At 40.1% G+C, this 17,322-nt stretch overlaps 1 long non-coding RNA gene across 1 annotated transcript in view; it reads left to right on the forward strand.

Moving 5' to 3' along the window:
• LOC108285117 overlaps window positions 1–17,322 on the forward strand; it is a 237,462-nt gene that overhangs the window by 177,592 nt on the left and 42,548 nt on the right. The window contains exon 12 of the long non-coding RNA XR_005195984.1: window positions 12,354–12,587. This is a non-coding gene — a long non-coding RNA (uncharacterized LOC108285117). The remainder of the gene's footprint in view (window positions 1–12,353; window positions 12,588–17,322) is intronic.

A 17,322-nucleotide genomic window follows, 5' to 3' on the forward strand; every position in this document is an offset into this window, starting at 1 on the left:
AAAGAAAAAAAAGAAAAGTGGAACTGAGAGACTGCTACTAAATTCAGGTATATTGAGAGAAATTCTTAGGGCTCCATGGGAGAGTTGGGGATAAATTAGTGACAGGCACATAGAAAACTAAGGAAAAAAACAATGTTAATCCCAACAACAGCAAAAACAAAGAAAGACAATTCCAGAAAAAAACACAAAGTTGTACAAGAAAAAAAACAAAGTCATCGTATGGTCACTTCATAGTTTTAGTATTGTATAGTACATAGTTACAGTATTGGAAATGATGAAGTTGAAAATTTAGTTATAGTGTTAGAAATGCTAGTATTGGAAATTTAAGTATTTTAATAAGTACTTAACAAAAGCATGATATAAATGTGTTAGGAGGACAGAGAGAGAGGAAGGGTATGTAGGCAGGGGACCTGTGAGGGAATATTAAGGTCGGAGGGGAAAGTCAGTGGATAAGATATAAAATGCAAAAATCAGAATGTACTGGTTTACAAACATTATTTTTATGGAAGGAAATAACCAAGATAAACATCCCAAAGCTGAAAGTGATTGGCCCTAGAGAGAAAATAAGGGTTACAAGGAGAGATAACAAGAAATCTTGTTTTTCCAGTATAAACCTTGTGGAAATATTTGATTTTTTAAAAGATGTTTTATACAAATTACTCTGATAAATTTAAACAAATTTAACAAAGGGAAATAAAAGCATCTTCTCATCTCACTGTCTGCATATTAATTGTAAATGGTGAATATTCTTTTGGACTTTGTTTTCTATGTAGTATAACAAATATAATTTTTAATTTCCCATGATTAAATAGTACTACGCAAATTGTGTTTCATTTCTTTTTCACTTGCATCTTGCATATTTTTTCCACCTTGGAGAGGGTAATAGTAATACTTTTTAACAAACTATGTTTTGCTAGTCACAACTGCAACTTTTTGCACTGGGGACACAGCAGTACCTATAAGTAGAAGAATAATTAGAGGCCCCATTCCTTTGGGCCTTCCCTTCAGCTTGCTCAACGTTGGGTATCATTTGTTCAAACTCCTACCCAGGTATTTATCAATGAGGGTTTAATAAAATATGACTTCTTGGCTGGGGGCAGTGATTCACGCTTGGAACCCCAGCACTTTGGGAGACCAAGGTGGGTGGATCACAAGGTCAAGAGACTGAGACCATCCTGGCCAACGTGGTGAAACCCTGTCTCTACTAAAAATACAGAAATTAGCTGGGTGTGGTGGTATGCACCTGTAGTCCCAGCTACTCACGAGGCTGAGGCAGGAGAATCGCTTCAACCTGGGAGGCGAAGTTTGCAGTGAGCTGACATGGTGCCATTGGACTCAGCTTGGCAAAAGAGTGGGACTCTGCCTCAATAATAAATAAATAAATAAATACTGTAAATAAATAAAATAAAGCATGACTTCTTTTTTGTTTTTTTGGAGACAGAGTCTTACTCTGTTGCCCAAGCTGGAGTGCAATGGCGCAATCTTGGCCCACTGTAACCTCCACCTCCCAGATTAAAGTGATTCTCCTGCCTCAGCCTCCCAAGTTGCTGGAATACAGGCATGTTCCACCATGCTCAGCTAACTTTTGTATTTTTAGTAGAGTTGGGGTTTCACCATGTTGGCCAGGCTGGTCTTGAACTGCTGACCTCAGGTGCTCCGCCTGCCTTGACCTCCCAAAGTGTCAGGATTACAGGTGTGAGCTACTGCATTTGGCCTTAAATATGACTTCTCCCAGAGATATTTATGACTTAGTAGATAACTCCTGAAGATTAAAGGACCTTATTACTTTAAGAATCAGCTACTAATAAGGAAATTCCAGGTACTTTCATAGAAAGTAGAAGAAATTGTTTTTGGGTAGAGGATATCCATCGATATCCTCTCTCTCTCTATGTATATCTGTATATATCGTTATAAAATTTATATGTGAAATCTATAATGTATACATATATATTATATATAGAAATATATGTAAATAATATGTATATTTCATATATAAAATTATATACTATAAAATTATATATATTTTATATATCAATTTATATATATGTATTCTTTTCTAACCCTGCTTCCCATGTGAGAAGGGGAACTTCCTGTTGTGAGCTATCGGCCCCCCACTACGAAAATTCTTCCTCTCTCCCTGCAACTCCAGACAACTAGGGCATGGGCACCTGCTCCAGTCTTGACACCCGTCTGCCCAGGGCTTTGATCTTGAGAGAGTAACACAGAAATGGACAGAGGCTCGTGTTTTGTGGTGGTATGCCGGGTTAGAAGTTGCATCCCACTCTTCCTCTGATTTTCCTTATCTGGTGTCCATGCTGTCATCCATTGCTGTCTGTTCCTGCTACCCCCTCTGTGGCCTTGGGGGTGGGTCTCTGCCCTCCTAGCATATCTCCATCTTAGGGCTGAGCAGAAACCTAGCTTTTCCATTTCCACAGTGCCAAGATGCCTGGCTGCAGTGTCTAAGGAGAAAGTAGCAGTGACTGGAGACAATGGAAGAGGATCACACATTAGAGAACCATACTGAACAGTATAGAACTGCCTTTGGGCATAGGGCAGACCCGTTTTGCTTATGACCTGCCTTTATGTGACTGGAAGCAGCAACTATGCCTTCAACCCTCCCCTCTCCTAGAAGTTCTTGAGTCATCTTGCATATTAATTTCAAACCCCAAACAAAGCAAGAAGTGTTTCTACTCATACCTGTGTAAGGACTGACCTCTTTTTAGGATGACAGAGCTTTGGTCTGACTCTGTGGCTCAGAGAAGACTATCACAAAGGAGTTTTAAATGGGTACCTTTCCTCAGTCCTGGGGGATTGAGTCTTATGACCACTTTGCCACCCTAACAAGAAAGGATGCAATTAACTGTACTGCCAGTGATGAGCAGTTGGTAGTCTGTCACTCAATGCTTGCACCTGCCTATCTGATGAAGGATCAATATGCATGCTCAGTATCTAGATGGGAATCATAGTTCTAATAGCCAAATGAGTACCCGTTATTCACATGAAAAAGTTCTGGCTGAAGCTGGAGTGGAATACATAGCTTAGATCCAAGGCCAATAAGACCTTTCCTTCTCATCCTCAATCTAAATCCTGGGACCTCCGTGCTCAGAAATGTCAATAGGTAGTGAGAAACAAGGAAGAGATTCTGTATTCATTTGCCCACCAGTGATGTGGCAAGGATGGAAGGCTTGCCCCAACCATTCACCTGTGGATGGGTCAGGAGAGCCAGCAGGAGTAACACTACTCGTGGTAGAATAAAATGTCAAAGGATGATCCGTTAGATTAGCTTTTCTTCTTTCCTCTTCCCTCTCTGTGGAGGAGTGGGTAAGGGGGGAGGGATAGAAGGATGTATGTCCTTCCAGGAAAAGAAGGAAGAAAGCCTTCCCTGCAACAGAATGTCTGGAACATGGTGGCTACTTAGTAAATCCTTGTTAATGAGGAGAAGCAAATGATCAGATTCTAATGAGAGACACAAAAAGAAAAGGAACTCAGAGAAGGCTTCTTGGAGGAGAGGGCACTTTAGAGTCATCTCCTCCATCCTTCTTTGACCTGTCTGCATCTGGGGCACAGCCCATGTGAGTTTCAGTAATTAAAATGTTTTCCTAAGTAGCTAATTCACTCTAAGTGATGTGATCATGAAGTATTACTACCTGTCATTACTTTGGTTAGGTGTTCGATAGAACTTTTGGATTAATTAGCAGCAGTCATTGAAGTTGAATACAAATAATGATAGGACCTGGGATCTGGAAGTTCTTAAATTTTATTCTGCTAGAATTATCTCATAAAACTCAGGCTTTCTGAAAAATTATTGACAAAAGGAAAAGAAATCTCAATAAAGCCTTCAAGTACACCTAACTAATAACTGGATCATATCCAAAAATTATATACTATGTATGAAGGCTTTCAACCCACTATTCTTCTCAGTAAGTCATCCTTGCAGCCAGCCCACACCCACACACAGATTTGGATGACAGGTGGCACAATTGAAAAAATGTGTGTGTCCATAGAGTCCATGGCAGAAAGGAAGAAAGAGATTGAGATGGGAGCATTGTGTATGCAGAAGGAGTGTACAGAAAACAATCAGGGTATGGTGAGCACACCCATTTGGCTGACTCGTTAATCTGCTTGTTACTCACTTTGCCTCTCTGTCAAAAGGAGGCATGTCACTAAGGTCCTGAGAAATGTCTTCCTAAGGAGAGTTATTGATGGAAATTTGTGGGTGTTTGACGAATATTACTAAAATTTGTGTGTAACCAAATTTGTGAACTTCTAACAAATATCCCCCTGTAGACCTGTGAGAAACAATATTAGAGTTGACCCACTCAGTTCAGGATTTTTTTTTTTCTGTTAAAAAAGCCAGCATTTCAAGCAGTGAGTTGACCAATAGGCTGTACCCCAGGCCTTACACGTCAACAGACTTGCACCAGGGATCCAAATCTTTCTCAGAGTGATCATACTGCTGTATTAGAGGTCTTCAGAGAAACTGAACCAATAGGAGATGATATAGATATATAGAAAGAGACTTATGAGGACTCGGTTCACTGGATTACAGAGACTGAGAAGTCTCACTATCTGACACCTGCAAGCTGGAGGCCCAGGAAAACCAGTGAGATAATTCAGTCCAAACCCAAAGGCCTGAGAACCAGAGGGGCTGGTGGTGTAAATCCCAGCCAGAGTCTGCAGCCCTGACAGCCAGGAACACTGATATCTGAGAACAGGAGAAGACGGATGTCCCAGCTCAAGCAGAAGGAGTCAATTCACCCATCCCCTGCCTTTTTATTCTAGTTAGATCTTTAATAGATGGGATCATGCTTATGGGTGAGGACAATCTAATTTAGTCAGTCTGCTGATCCACATGCTAATCTTCTCCAGAAACAGCCTCACAGACACACCTAGAAATAATGTTTTATCAGTTATCTGGGCATCCGTTAGCCTAGTCAGGTTGACTTACACAATTAACCAACATACCAACCTCACACTTATTTATCTATGTATTTATTTACTTGTTTATTTATATTTTTAGAACTTTTTTTTTTGAAGTGGAGTCTCTTGTTCCTCACCTGGAATACAGTGACGCAATCTGGGCTAACTGCAATCTCCGCGTTCTGGGTTCAAGTGATTGTCCTGTTTCAACCTCCTGAGTAGCTGGGACTGCAGGCATGTGCCACCATGCCCAGCTAATTTTTTGTATTTTTAGTAGAGATGGGGTTTCACCATGTTGTCTAGGATGGTCTCGATCTCTTGACCCCATGATCTGCCCACTTTGGTCTCTCATAGTGCTGGGATTATAGGTGTGAGTCACCACGCCCAGCCTAGAACTTTTATTTTAGGTTCACGGGTCCATGTGCAGATTTGTTATACAGGTAAACCTATATCCTGGGGGTTTGTTGTGCAGATTATTTCATCACCTAGGTACTAAAACTAGTACCCAATAGTTATTTTTTTCTGATCCTCTCCCTCCTCCCACCTTCCACCTTCTAACAAGCCCCAGTGTCTGCTGGTCTCTTCTCTGTATCCATGTGTTCTCATTATTTAGCTCTCACTTATAAGTGAGAGCATGCAGTATTTGGTTTTCTATCCCCATGTTAGTTTGCCAATGATGATGGCCTCCAGCTCCATCCATATTCCTGCAAAGGACATGATCCCATTCTTTTTTATGGCTGCATAGTATTCCATGCTACCCTCATACTTTTGTTGTTAGGGCAGGCTCTGGGAGCTTTGGGATAAAGGAGACCCTTAGAATTTTCCCCCTTCATTTAGTCAAATTAGATACAGAGCCTCCAATTGATCGACAGGACTCACCAGCCCCTCCCTCTCCATCTCTATACTCAGGTCTCCTTATCTTGAGTTGTGGATGAGCTTCCACCACATGGCAGAGGGCAAAGGCGGCATGGCCACAGTCAGCTCCAAGCTCATATCAACCAAGCCTAGCAACCTTGGGAGAAAAATGCTTCCTCCAATCCATTTCAGAAGAATTAGAAAAGTGGAAGAGACTATGATTACTGTGGCTTGGGTCACTCGCCTATCCTGTGAACCAATCACTTTAGTCAGGGGGATAAGGATAGGCCATGCACTAATTCTTTCAGAATGGAATTGGCAAGTCTCACCAAACTCACATGGGAAGCATAACAAGGGGGCAGTGATCTCATGAATGGAGGTGTATGTGTGGAGCAAGGCTGTTAATGAAAGAACCAGTGGAGAGAAATGCCAATAAACCAAAGTAGCAGATGTACCCAAACTGGGAAAGCTCAAAAAGAGAGCAATGAGACTTGGAGTGAAAACCAAGATGCAGAACTTGGAGAAACTCCCAAGTAGAAGGCAATACCTTCAAAAGATTTTAGGGTGCTGGAGGCTTTAATTGTGTGTGGGGGAGGAAGCTGTTAATGGCATTGGCCAGGCCTTGACACTGCTGGAAAAGTGACTTCAAGAGCCAGTCACACTTCTTCCTATATAAAGGTCAGTGGACTCCTCCTGGCTAGAAGAACAGGGATACTGATCTGTGGTGGCATCGTGGTTTCCTTTTTTCTAACTTAAGAATAAAGATGTCAGGGTTTCTTTCCCACTGTAGTGGGAAGTTTCTTTCCCATGGCTGGAGATCACTGAACTGGTAGGAAGATTGCCAGGTTAGCCAAAGGAAATCTGCCACTTTAGTTTAAGTCCTGGAGATATTCATTGCCTCTAGAAAGGTAGTCTGCATCATGATGTGGTGAGCTCTGATGAGACACCATGGGTCGGGGGTGGCAGTGAATTTTTAGAAACTCGACAGTGAGCAGGGGAACCACGGTTAAGTTTGGATCGATCGAAAGGATAATTTGCTGAGCTCCTAGGAAAGGGAGGTAAATGAAAGTGTCATTTTCCCCTGACATATCTCCAACATAAAATTTTGGTGTGGTGATACAGATCAAGCTCATTAATTTGTTTGGCGTTGGTTACTAAGGTTGAATGACAGAGACTGCTTGGGCTATTGTGTTCAGAAGAATTCTGAAGCGGTATCAGGCTCAGCCAGGAACAATGCTATCAACGACAAGGCAAAACCTGCCAGTATCATAGAAATGGAACATGGTAGTATGTATCTATTATATTTGGCTTCCCCAGGGAAACTATTTCCTGAGGATTTCTCCCAGGAAACCATTACAAAGGAAGAAAAAAATGCTATATGCCACAAAGGTGTTCTCCTCGGTGTTTCTTATGGCACCAGCAATTTGTTCTACAGAAGGAGAATGGTCACTTGTGAGAATTAAATTGTTGATCATGAAGAGCATTTGTAAACATGGGAAAATGTGGGACGTAATAAAGTTGAGTAAAAAGAAAACATTTATATACGTAATACATGCAATAAGGTAAAAATGGCATATGACACACACGCACACACACATTTTTGTGCATCTAAGGCTCATTTATTTCATGTTCACTTGTATTTGAAACCCAGCTCCTATCACACAGTAGGCACACAATAAATATTTTTTGACTATTTTGTTACTAGCTTTACATTTTTTTTTTTGCAATAAAAATAGTTTTCCCAAAAAGAATAAAAACCAAAACAAAAAACTTAAACCTCCAACAGTGAATGTGTTGGTTTTTCTTCTCAGAAATGACGATTTGTGGGAGGCTAAGGCGGGTGGGTCACAAGGTCAAGAGATTGAGACTATCCTGGCCAACATGGTGAAACCCCGTCTCTACTAAAAATACAAAAAAAAACTTAGCTGGACATGATGGCACACCCCTATAGTCCCAGCTACTCAGGAGTCTGAGGCAGGAGAATAGCTTGGACTCAAGAGGCGGAGGTTGCAGTGAGCTGAGATCAAGCCATTGTACTCCAGCCTGGAGACTGGGTGAGACTCAGTCTCAAAAAAAAAAAAAAAATTTGTCCTGCTTCTCATCACGCCCACTCAGGCTCTTTCTAGGACTTCACTGAACTCCTAAGATGCAAGTTCCCTTAAATTCCTACAGGCAGTGGTACTACCAACAAAGACTTCTCTATTCTTCCTTTGCCTTCAGATGCTCAGGCCTGGGCTTCCGATATTCTGAAAGCATCCACGTTTATTTTTCTACCAGATATTTTTGATTTGTCCCAAATAAAGCTTTTTTTTCCCATTTTGTGTGGTGTGAGGGATAACTAACTATGAGAATAGTCTAAATGGCATCTCCAAGGCCAGGGGAAAGCTTCTGATGGAATTCAAAATTCAGATCTGAAGCCTATGAATACGGTTACTGGGAGTGATTGACAGATTGAGGCCAGGTATCAAACAGACCTCAGATATTGACAGAACCTCTTCTCATTGGAATGACCTCTCACTACGTGGGCAAGTGATCAATTACTGTGTACCTTCACTACCTTCAGAAACTCTCCTAATATTCCCTAATTCCATCTAACAGTATTTTTTCCCCCTCCAAACCACACAAAGCACTCATAGCCCTTGACTAGGAAATTAAATTTTATTTTCAATTTCCTCAGACAAGGCAAAAGCAAGGGTAAATTAACAGTCTGTAGCTTGTCTGGGACTAGAAAAGCATTGAAAATGTAGTGAGGAGTCGCCATGTAGGAAAATTGTCCAAAGACAATGCAATATTTAGCTGATGGTAATCTCAGAAGATATACTGGCAGGGCAGCAGCAGTTGGATGAACGCACAATATCTCTGGGAACAAAGGAAAAGAGGAGAGGGGAGGCAGTTATTGCAATGATCTAGACCAAGAAAAAAGCCATGGTTTATCTGTCTATACCAATCTTAATATACGAGACAACACAATATCTGTCAATTTCACTGGGTCCAAAATAGTCAACTCACTGTCACATGTAATTTACTCATTGTAAAGTAATAGTTTTCTGTCTTTATTTCTCACCTGAATATCTTCTGTTCCCAGCCCTTTCTTTTTAATAACATCATTTTTTTCTTACCATAACAATAATTCTTGCATGTATCTATTCTACAAATTTTTATTGAATTTCTACCATGAGCAGGCAGTATTTGAGGTACAAAGGAAAGAGTGGGCAATAAAAAATGGTCAGGGACACAGGTTAATTAAAGAGATAACTACAGTTCAGTGCTATGATGCAAGGATGTAATAGAGGCTCTCAAAACACAAAGGAGGGGCCTAACCCGCTCTGAGGAAGGCTTTTTGGAGGAGGCAATAGATAAGCTAGTTTTGAAGATAAAATGGCTTAGATGGTGGAAGAAACATCCTATGACACCTGTGATCCCTCTTAGATAAAAGAGCTGAACATATATGTGTGTTTTCCTTCAGTATTTTAAACACACACACACACACACACACGCACACACATGCAACACACACTCACACATAGAGAGAGAAAGAGAGAGATTAGATTTACAGATATAATAATTATCTAAATGTACATAGATTTATGGAACTGTGATCTATATAGCATTCAATGTTTTTTTTCCATGTCTTTAAATATGTGTTGAAAACATGGATTTTGATAGATTAATAATATTATATTTAATAGATATTTCATAATATATTTGATCATTCTCTGTGTCTGTCAGTTTTGTTTGTAAGCCACAGAAAACAACACTGGCTATATTAAGCAGAAGATGAATTTACTGGAATCATATTAGGTAGCTCTAGGACCTATGGGAGGCCTGGAAAAATAGGCTAAGAAAAGGGACAGAAACCAAAATAGGCTCAGCAGTGGGACCCCTAGCCAGGGCTGACCACAGAAACAATCTGTCTCTGGAATTTACTTAGGTTTCAATGTTCTAAACAGGGGCATCTTGCTGACCAAGCCTAGGTGATGTGTCCCACTTTACCTACAAGGGGACAGGCAGTATGAAGGATTGCTCTGTTTGATTCTGTAGTGAGAAGGCCCTGACTCCCATTAAGAGTCCCCAGTGGGGTCTACCTCTCAAATGGGAAAGGCATTAGGATATGGCTTGCAGGAAACCACCAAGAACATCTAACTACCTCCCCGTTGTTAGATGTTTGGGTTGTTTCCTTTTTTCCCCCTTTGCTATTGTATTATAAAACTATGAAACATATTTTTCTGCAAAATTCTTGAGTACCTCTCTGATGATCTCTTTAAGATAAATTCTCAAGAAATGGGATTTCTGGATGAAAGCGTATGAATTTTTTTTTGTCTTAGTAAATACTGCCAAATTGCTTCTCTGAAAACTTGCATCAATTCAAGCTCACTCTTGGAGTGGGTATGAGGTGTGCATGGTTTCTTACTCATCATTTTTAGAAATCATCATGCTCACACCTTTCTAGGCTGTACTCATTTGTGCAGCCTGTACCTCACTTAAATTATGGTTCTCTGAAGTTGAAACACCTAGTGGCAAAGTGAACAATTGAGTAAATAAGTTGTTTATTTTCTTAAGTTTATTCGTGATAATTACTTTTATTATCTTCCTCATTAATTTGATTAATACAGGGGCTTCTTCTTTTAATATGCTGTAGAGAAGCGATTTCTTTTTCTATTCTGGAAAGAGCATTTACAAAGCAGCAAGTGCATCTCTAGGAAATGCTCACCCTGCCTCAGCAGGTGACTCTCATTGACGCTGTCCAAGGTATCTCTCAGACATCCTGGGAACAGGGGTAGACCTCATCTCCAGAAGCAGGTCCTTTCGGCAGCCATAGCAGTGATTTATCTCCTATGGCCCTCAAGTTGGGATGAACACAAAACCCAAAGAGGTGATGAAATATTTCATGACTTTTCTATTAACTTAGAGGAACATCTTTCTAGCAACAAATTGAAAGGCATAAAAAATATTAGGGCCTGGGCTTCCATCAAGAGAGTCCTAATGATGCCCAAAAAGGACCACTTGATAAGGAATCAAGTACACTGGATTTTGGGGGCAGTGAAACATCATATGGCAATTGAAGTGTCATATTATACGTGATACTGTAATGATAGATATGTAACATCACACATTTGTTAATACTCATAGACCTATATTGCACAAAGAGTGAACGCTAATGTAAACTGTAAACTGAATAATAATATATCGATATTGATTCATTATAACAAATGCACCGCACTCGTGCAAGATGTTAATAATAGGGAACGATGTGTTGGGGTAGGGGACTGCATATGAGAACTCTCTACCAGCTGCTCAATTTTTCTGGAAATGGAAAACTGTTCTAAAAAATAAAGCCTATTAACTAAAAAACATTTCAAAATTACACACAGAGAAATACAGTATATTCAAAAAGCAGCACTTGACTAGGAGTCTGAACCCTGGAATACCAGTCCTACTTTGTCATTGACTAGCTGTGTGGCTTTGGAGAAGTCACTTCACTTCTCCAGATTTTACCACAGGGTTGGACCACATGATCTTTAAAATGATTCCCCCTTCTGATAACATAAGATCTCAGGATTACTTACTTTAGATTTTTCACCCTTGTCCAGACTTTGAATGTCAGTAGTAATCAAAACATGCCTTTCACTTTGCTGTCTGGCAAGAAATAATGGAATGAATAAAACACAAGTCTTTTCCCCTTACCCAGGGGCTCGGAAGCCTCTCTAGAGCTAGCAAGACCTATATAAAAGTCAGGTGTAAGACAAATAAGGCAAGCTGATGTTTTTCCAGAGAAAGCCACTTTTTTCCTCTTTGCATAATTTGATTTTAATGTTCTGCTCTTGTTAAGTTCTCTCCCACTTGTAGATGTTTACACAATGGGCTATAGCCATATAGTTTTATTGTTGGTCATTAACCATGGGTTAACCTTTTAAATGGACTTATGTGGCTTATTAAGTATGCAATTCATGACAACTACAGATAAGTCCTGATTTTGGATCACGGGTATGAACCATCTCTGGGTGTCTGTGCTTGGCAGGTAGCCAGCTTGATGCTGAGCTCTGATTGGTTTGATGCTCTTGGGACCATGTGACCTTAGGTTCAGGCATTGGTGCACGTTCATGGGCTGGTGGGTTGAGGTAACCACACTGGTCTTAAAGGAATGTCGATCTCATTGGAAAGTGTATATAGCAAAGAATAATTTTCAGTTTTCCCTAAGTAAATATCTGGCAAAGCCTAGAATTGGATCATGTCCAGCTCTGCAGATAAAATGCCCCCAAACAGATTTCCGCTGAAGAAAGGCTGAAAATATATGCACATTTATATTTTTCTAATTTAGGGAAATCTCATTAATGTGAATAATGCAGAATAATGTACAATGAGGTAGTGGTTGATATTCTCATGCTCGTATAAAAGGGAGTTCGTTATGGTCCAACAGGAGGTTAGCACTTACTGAAACTCTTTCTATATGAGGTCTTTACACATGTAAGCTCCTACTTAGTCCAGGAATAGCAATACACAGCAGCACTTGTACCTCAACTCTTTCTCCTAAGCTCAAAGCAGACATTCCTAATGTAAAATGACATTCCTTCCTGCAGAGATGGCCAGTTGAAGTCAAAGGGGGCTTTCAAGAAGGATCTAATGAAGGCTTGTAAGAAGAACCTTCCTACCAATGAAGTCAACAAGCCTATCTTCATGGGAAGCCACCTTTCCTGGAGAAGAAATCTTGCTTCTTGGAGACGACTGCCTTTAAGCTCATGGATTAACGTACCAGGATGTTAAATTGACTTTCATTGTATTCTTAGAGCCTTAACTGAGACCCCAGAACAAAGGTCAGTGATTATTAAGTACTCATTATTTCTGGAAAACATAGATCCTAGACATATCCTTGGGAGGTTACTGAGAGAGAGCAAAATGGTCCCTCATGTCCATCATTCACATCCATCCTGTATAAGAGAAAGAAGACCAGACATTTTAAAAGATAGGGTTAAATGAAGGGATGTTTTAGGAGTGAGTAATTCCCCCTAACCACCTCTACTCCTTTCAGGCAAGTAAAAGAGCTGCAAGAGTAAATGGTGGAGGTATTTGGGATACATTCCTCTGCCTAAAATACTCTGAAAGCTGGAGGCTGGCTGAAAATGGCAGTGATAGTTGAGCTAGGAGAGAGGGTGGCAGTAGAAGCAACAGAACTTGTATCATTTGTAGGGCAAGATAAATGGGTTTTCCCATGGGCTGAGTAGGCACAGTGGAGGGCAGTCAGGCTCAGCCTCTTTGGATGGGCTGAGTCCCAGAGGGCTGCCTGTTTGTTTCTTTTACCCAAATGTCAGTTCAAATGGTACATCCTCAGAGATGCCTCCCCTGACCACCTAAGCTAACATAGTGTTCCCTGCAGTCACACAGTATTACATCACCTGGTTTATTTCCTTGATACCACTTACAATATGAACCTCTGTTTTCCTTTGTTAGTTTATTTATTGTCTGGCACCTGTCCCAAATTTTGCAGGGAGAATTGGAGGTAGAGAAGTGAGGATTTGGGGAAGGAATCTCAAAGAGGACATTCTTTACAAGATAAAATCATCTTATTAAATTTAAGTTTAATGAGAACAGGACCTTATTCGTCTTATTCACCACTATTCCAGGTACTTGGAACAGAACGTGGCACATAGTAGCTACTCAACAAAAATGTATAGACCAAGTAAATCCCTGCCAAGCACAAGCCCTAGGAGATAAATAGACATCAGTTGGTTCTGAGAATGGCAATTTTTCCAGTCCATGACCTGCTTGTAAATGTCTATGTTAAAAAGATGCAGAGGTAGAAACAGGTAGGAATTATAAACTGGAATAAACTTTTGTCCTCGGGTTTCTATTATGCCTATGGTTCACTGTCTGGATAAGCACGAAGTAAGACTTTAGAGAAGTTTTTTCCTTCTCCTTTCCTTCTAGTCTCTCCTTATAATCTGCAAAGTCTGCTGGCCCCTGGAAATTCACATGGGCACTTAGTTGGTTTTGATTGATTGGGTTGGCAGTGATGAGCTCTCACCAGCCTTGATATGCCTCAAGGCTTCAGGGAAAGTTGAGCCCCTGCCCAGATGTTTGGAGACAATTTGGGAAGGTGGAAATATACAAAGGACATGCATTTGCTAGTGTTATTTATGGCTTTTGTGCACATCCTCCTAAGTAATGTTAAGTTAAAATTATTTACTTTAAGCAAGTTTGTGTCTTCAGTGATTAAGACTCCCAAAAAACAAATTTATGGAGAAAACATGGGTAAACTAGGGTATTTTGAAAGCCATTCATTTCCCATGTTTTTGATTAGAATCACAAATTAAATCTCCACAAACCTAGCCATACAGTGAAGTGAGAAATTACAGCTTTTCCTTTCTGTAAGATTTTTTTTTGAAAGCTTGAATTAAAAATAAAAATACATTTAAATAGCACTTTGCTGTTTACCAGCACTTCTACCTATATTATATCATGTGGTTGAAAAAAGATAAATTATTTAGTAAACTTTAAACTTATGAAGTCATAAAGCTGGAGAAACTTCTGGATGTTCAGTCAGTAAATGGATGTTTGAGTTCAGTGTGGAGACAGAATCACCATTGCATGTCTTATTTAGAATTAGGATTATACATCAGGTTGACCTTGAATCATGGATCACCTAACAGAAAGTTAGATAAGGCTGCTTTAAGAACTAAAAGGCCCCAAAAGTGCAGTCAGATCCATGTTGATTTGTGGAGCCCAGGGTAAGACTAATGGAGAGGTCCATTTATATATGTATAAATATTTAAAATGTGTAAATAAAGCCAGAAAACTGTTAAATTAAAATATAGTCCATCCTCCTACCTTGACAAGTAGAACTTCATGACTCTCTGGAAGGCCAGATTTGAACTGCAAATTCTTGGATGCCTCAGGTGGATGATTCTGGTAGAATGTGGCAGGGTCGAAAGAGTCTCACTTGGGTCGCACCTCCTTTCCTTTCCACTTCAAGCTCCATCTTATACCTTAGGGGGCTCAAGTGCAGGCAAGTGCATATCCCAACCCCACCTCCAATCTCTATCCACACCTCGTCAGGAAGGTGGGCCCTGGGGAAGAGGCCTGCTTGGTCCTCAGAAGTGAACTCAGGGCCATTAAGTCAGGCAGTTCCAGGCTGCTGGGTACTTAGTATGAAGAAGGTGGGTTCAGACTCTGGGTGGACATGTTTCCTTGGGCCCTGGGAGTCCTCACTCCATGAGGAGAGGTATAGTTAGAGGAGGAAGCAAACAGCCTTCTCTAAAGTACAGGAACCTGGGCAGGGCCCCTTGTGCCTGGATCTAAAGGTGGTACTAAATTCAATGATAGTTAGTGCTATGGCCTGAATGTTTGCGTGCCTCCTGAGTTAATGCATTAAAATTCTAACCCCAAAGTGATGATATTAGGAGGTGAGGTTTTGGGAGGTGATTAGGTGAAGGGAGTAGTGCACCTTATAAAAGAAGCCTGAGAGGGACCTTCACCCCTTTCTCCAGATTAGGTTATGATAAGAAGACAGCTGTCTATGAACAAAGGAAATGGGCCCTTATCATATGCCAAATCTGCCAGTGGCTTGATCTTGGACTTCCCAGCCTCCAGAACCATAAGAAATAAATTTATGTTTTTCGTAAGCCACCTAGTTTCAGTTTTTGTTGTAGCAGCTCAAATAGACAAAGACAGTTGAAATTAAACTGAGCATTGTTTGCTTCTCAACTTTCATCTTAGATATTCTTTCCTTTAAGTAAAACATTGGTAAATGCTATACTACCTAAAGCTGCCCTAACCAGAGACCTATTTTAAATGACACCCAAGTTAATTAAAAAAAAAAAAACATATTTGAAAGGGGGACTACTTAGGAGGAAGAATTCAGTAGTTAGGACAAATGAGCCAAAATCTGAAATAGAAAACAGATAAAGCATTCCGTCTTTAGTCTAGACAGATGAACTAAAAGAGCTATAATCACAGTAATAATGTCTTTGAAAGTATAACTTCTTGTTTCCAAAACACTTTCACTTACATATGTATCATTGAGTTCTTATGAAATTAAGCATCAATTCTTTGAAGTTTAAAATATATATACTCTAAACAAATATAAAAAGGAACACTTGACACTGTGAGGAGTAAATTCATAGACTCTATTAGCCAAGGAATGGTGGAAATGAGAGGTGGAATGATGTAGAAAGAGAAATCAAAGGCAGTAAACAGGCTTCAGCTTGGCCTAACTCTGTCTGATCTTTGGATAGTGGCCACTGAAGTGCTTAACTGAGACAATCTTAGGTCCTGCCTGACCTCAGTGTTTGGTAATAAATTAGCCATGCCTGTTACAGTCAAAGAAGAGGCCATGATGACATGTGAGCCATGAATGTGCCACTTCTGGGCTGGACAAATGCATGTGGCTGACAGTGAGGGCAAGCAGGATGCTTGGGGTTATGCTTAATCTTTTGAAGTTGTTGGCAAGGAGAAAAATCAATGCAAATTCTTAAGAATTCTCATGTTCTTGAATATTTCTGTCTATCTCCAGCAAAAACAATTCATTTCAGGTTTCTTTGAAAAAGAAGCTGCTTTCGACTTACTTTCTGATATGGAAAAGAGATGAGATAGACACCTGTTAAGGTGTTAATTGGGGCTAACTGGATGAATAGAAGACCTGGATTCTTTTCTCATCTCTGTCACTAACTAGCTGTGTGACCTTGAGCAAATCCCTTAACCCCTTCAGACCTCTGTTTCCTTTTCTCCAAAATAGGGATATTATCTGAGTGATCTCTCAGAGCTTTGTGAGGCTTAAAGGAGTAAGTAACAAGACAATTACTTGAAATATAGAACATTACACCATTGTAAACCATTACGATTCCACTGAAAAATGAGCAAATAAGTCTAGGATAGCATTTCCCAAAGTGTGTTTTTGGAACATCAGTACTATGGGATGTCAACAGGTATTATGCTAAAGCTATCTAACAAACAACAAACAAAACGTGTTTTCTGGACAAATAAATTTAGAAAACTCAAGGCTAAACAAGCTTACATAGTTATTTTACCACATAAATTATTAGCCTTTTTAATGTGCATTGTGAATCACTAAAATTAAGAAACTATATGCAGTAGTTCAGACATTTCTTTGGACATAAAACTCTTTCTCAAAACATTAGTCCTTCAGAACACAGTCCTTTGGAAATTGTTACACAATCTACTCTTCAGGTTCTCTTCTGACTTGAAGGCCCTCTGATTCATTTGTTTATTCAAAAAATATTTATAGAGTCCCTATTATATGCCAGGCCCTGTTCAGTGTGTAAAAAAATACATCAGTGTACAACACAGAGAAACAAATCCTTGCTTTCATGGAGCTTACATTCTAGCATAATTTGACGTCACTCACTCAAAGTATACTCATGGTTATAGAAGTGACTGCTATCCCTTAACTCAAAGACATAAGATTGTAAAGTAGAATCATTAAAAACAGACAAAGGGCCGGGCGCGGTGGCTCACGCCTGTAATCCCAGCACTTTGGGAGGCCGAGGCGGGTGGATCACGAGGTCAAGAGATCGAGACCATCCTGGTCAACAT

The sequence above is a fragment of the Cebus imitator genome, unplaced genomic scaffold (genome assembly GCF_001604975.1).
Source record: "Cebus imitator isolate Cc_AM_T3 unplaced genomic scaffold, Cebus_imitator-1.0 Scaffold291, whole genome shotgun sequence".
Lineage (NCBI taxonomy): Eukaryota > Metazoa > Chordata > Mammalia > Primates > Cebidae > Cebus > Cebus imitator.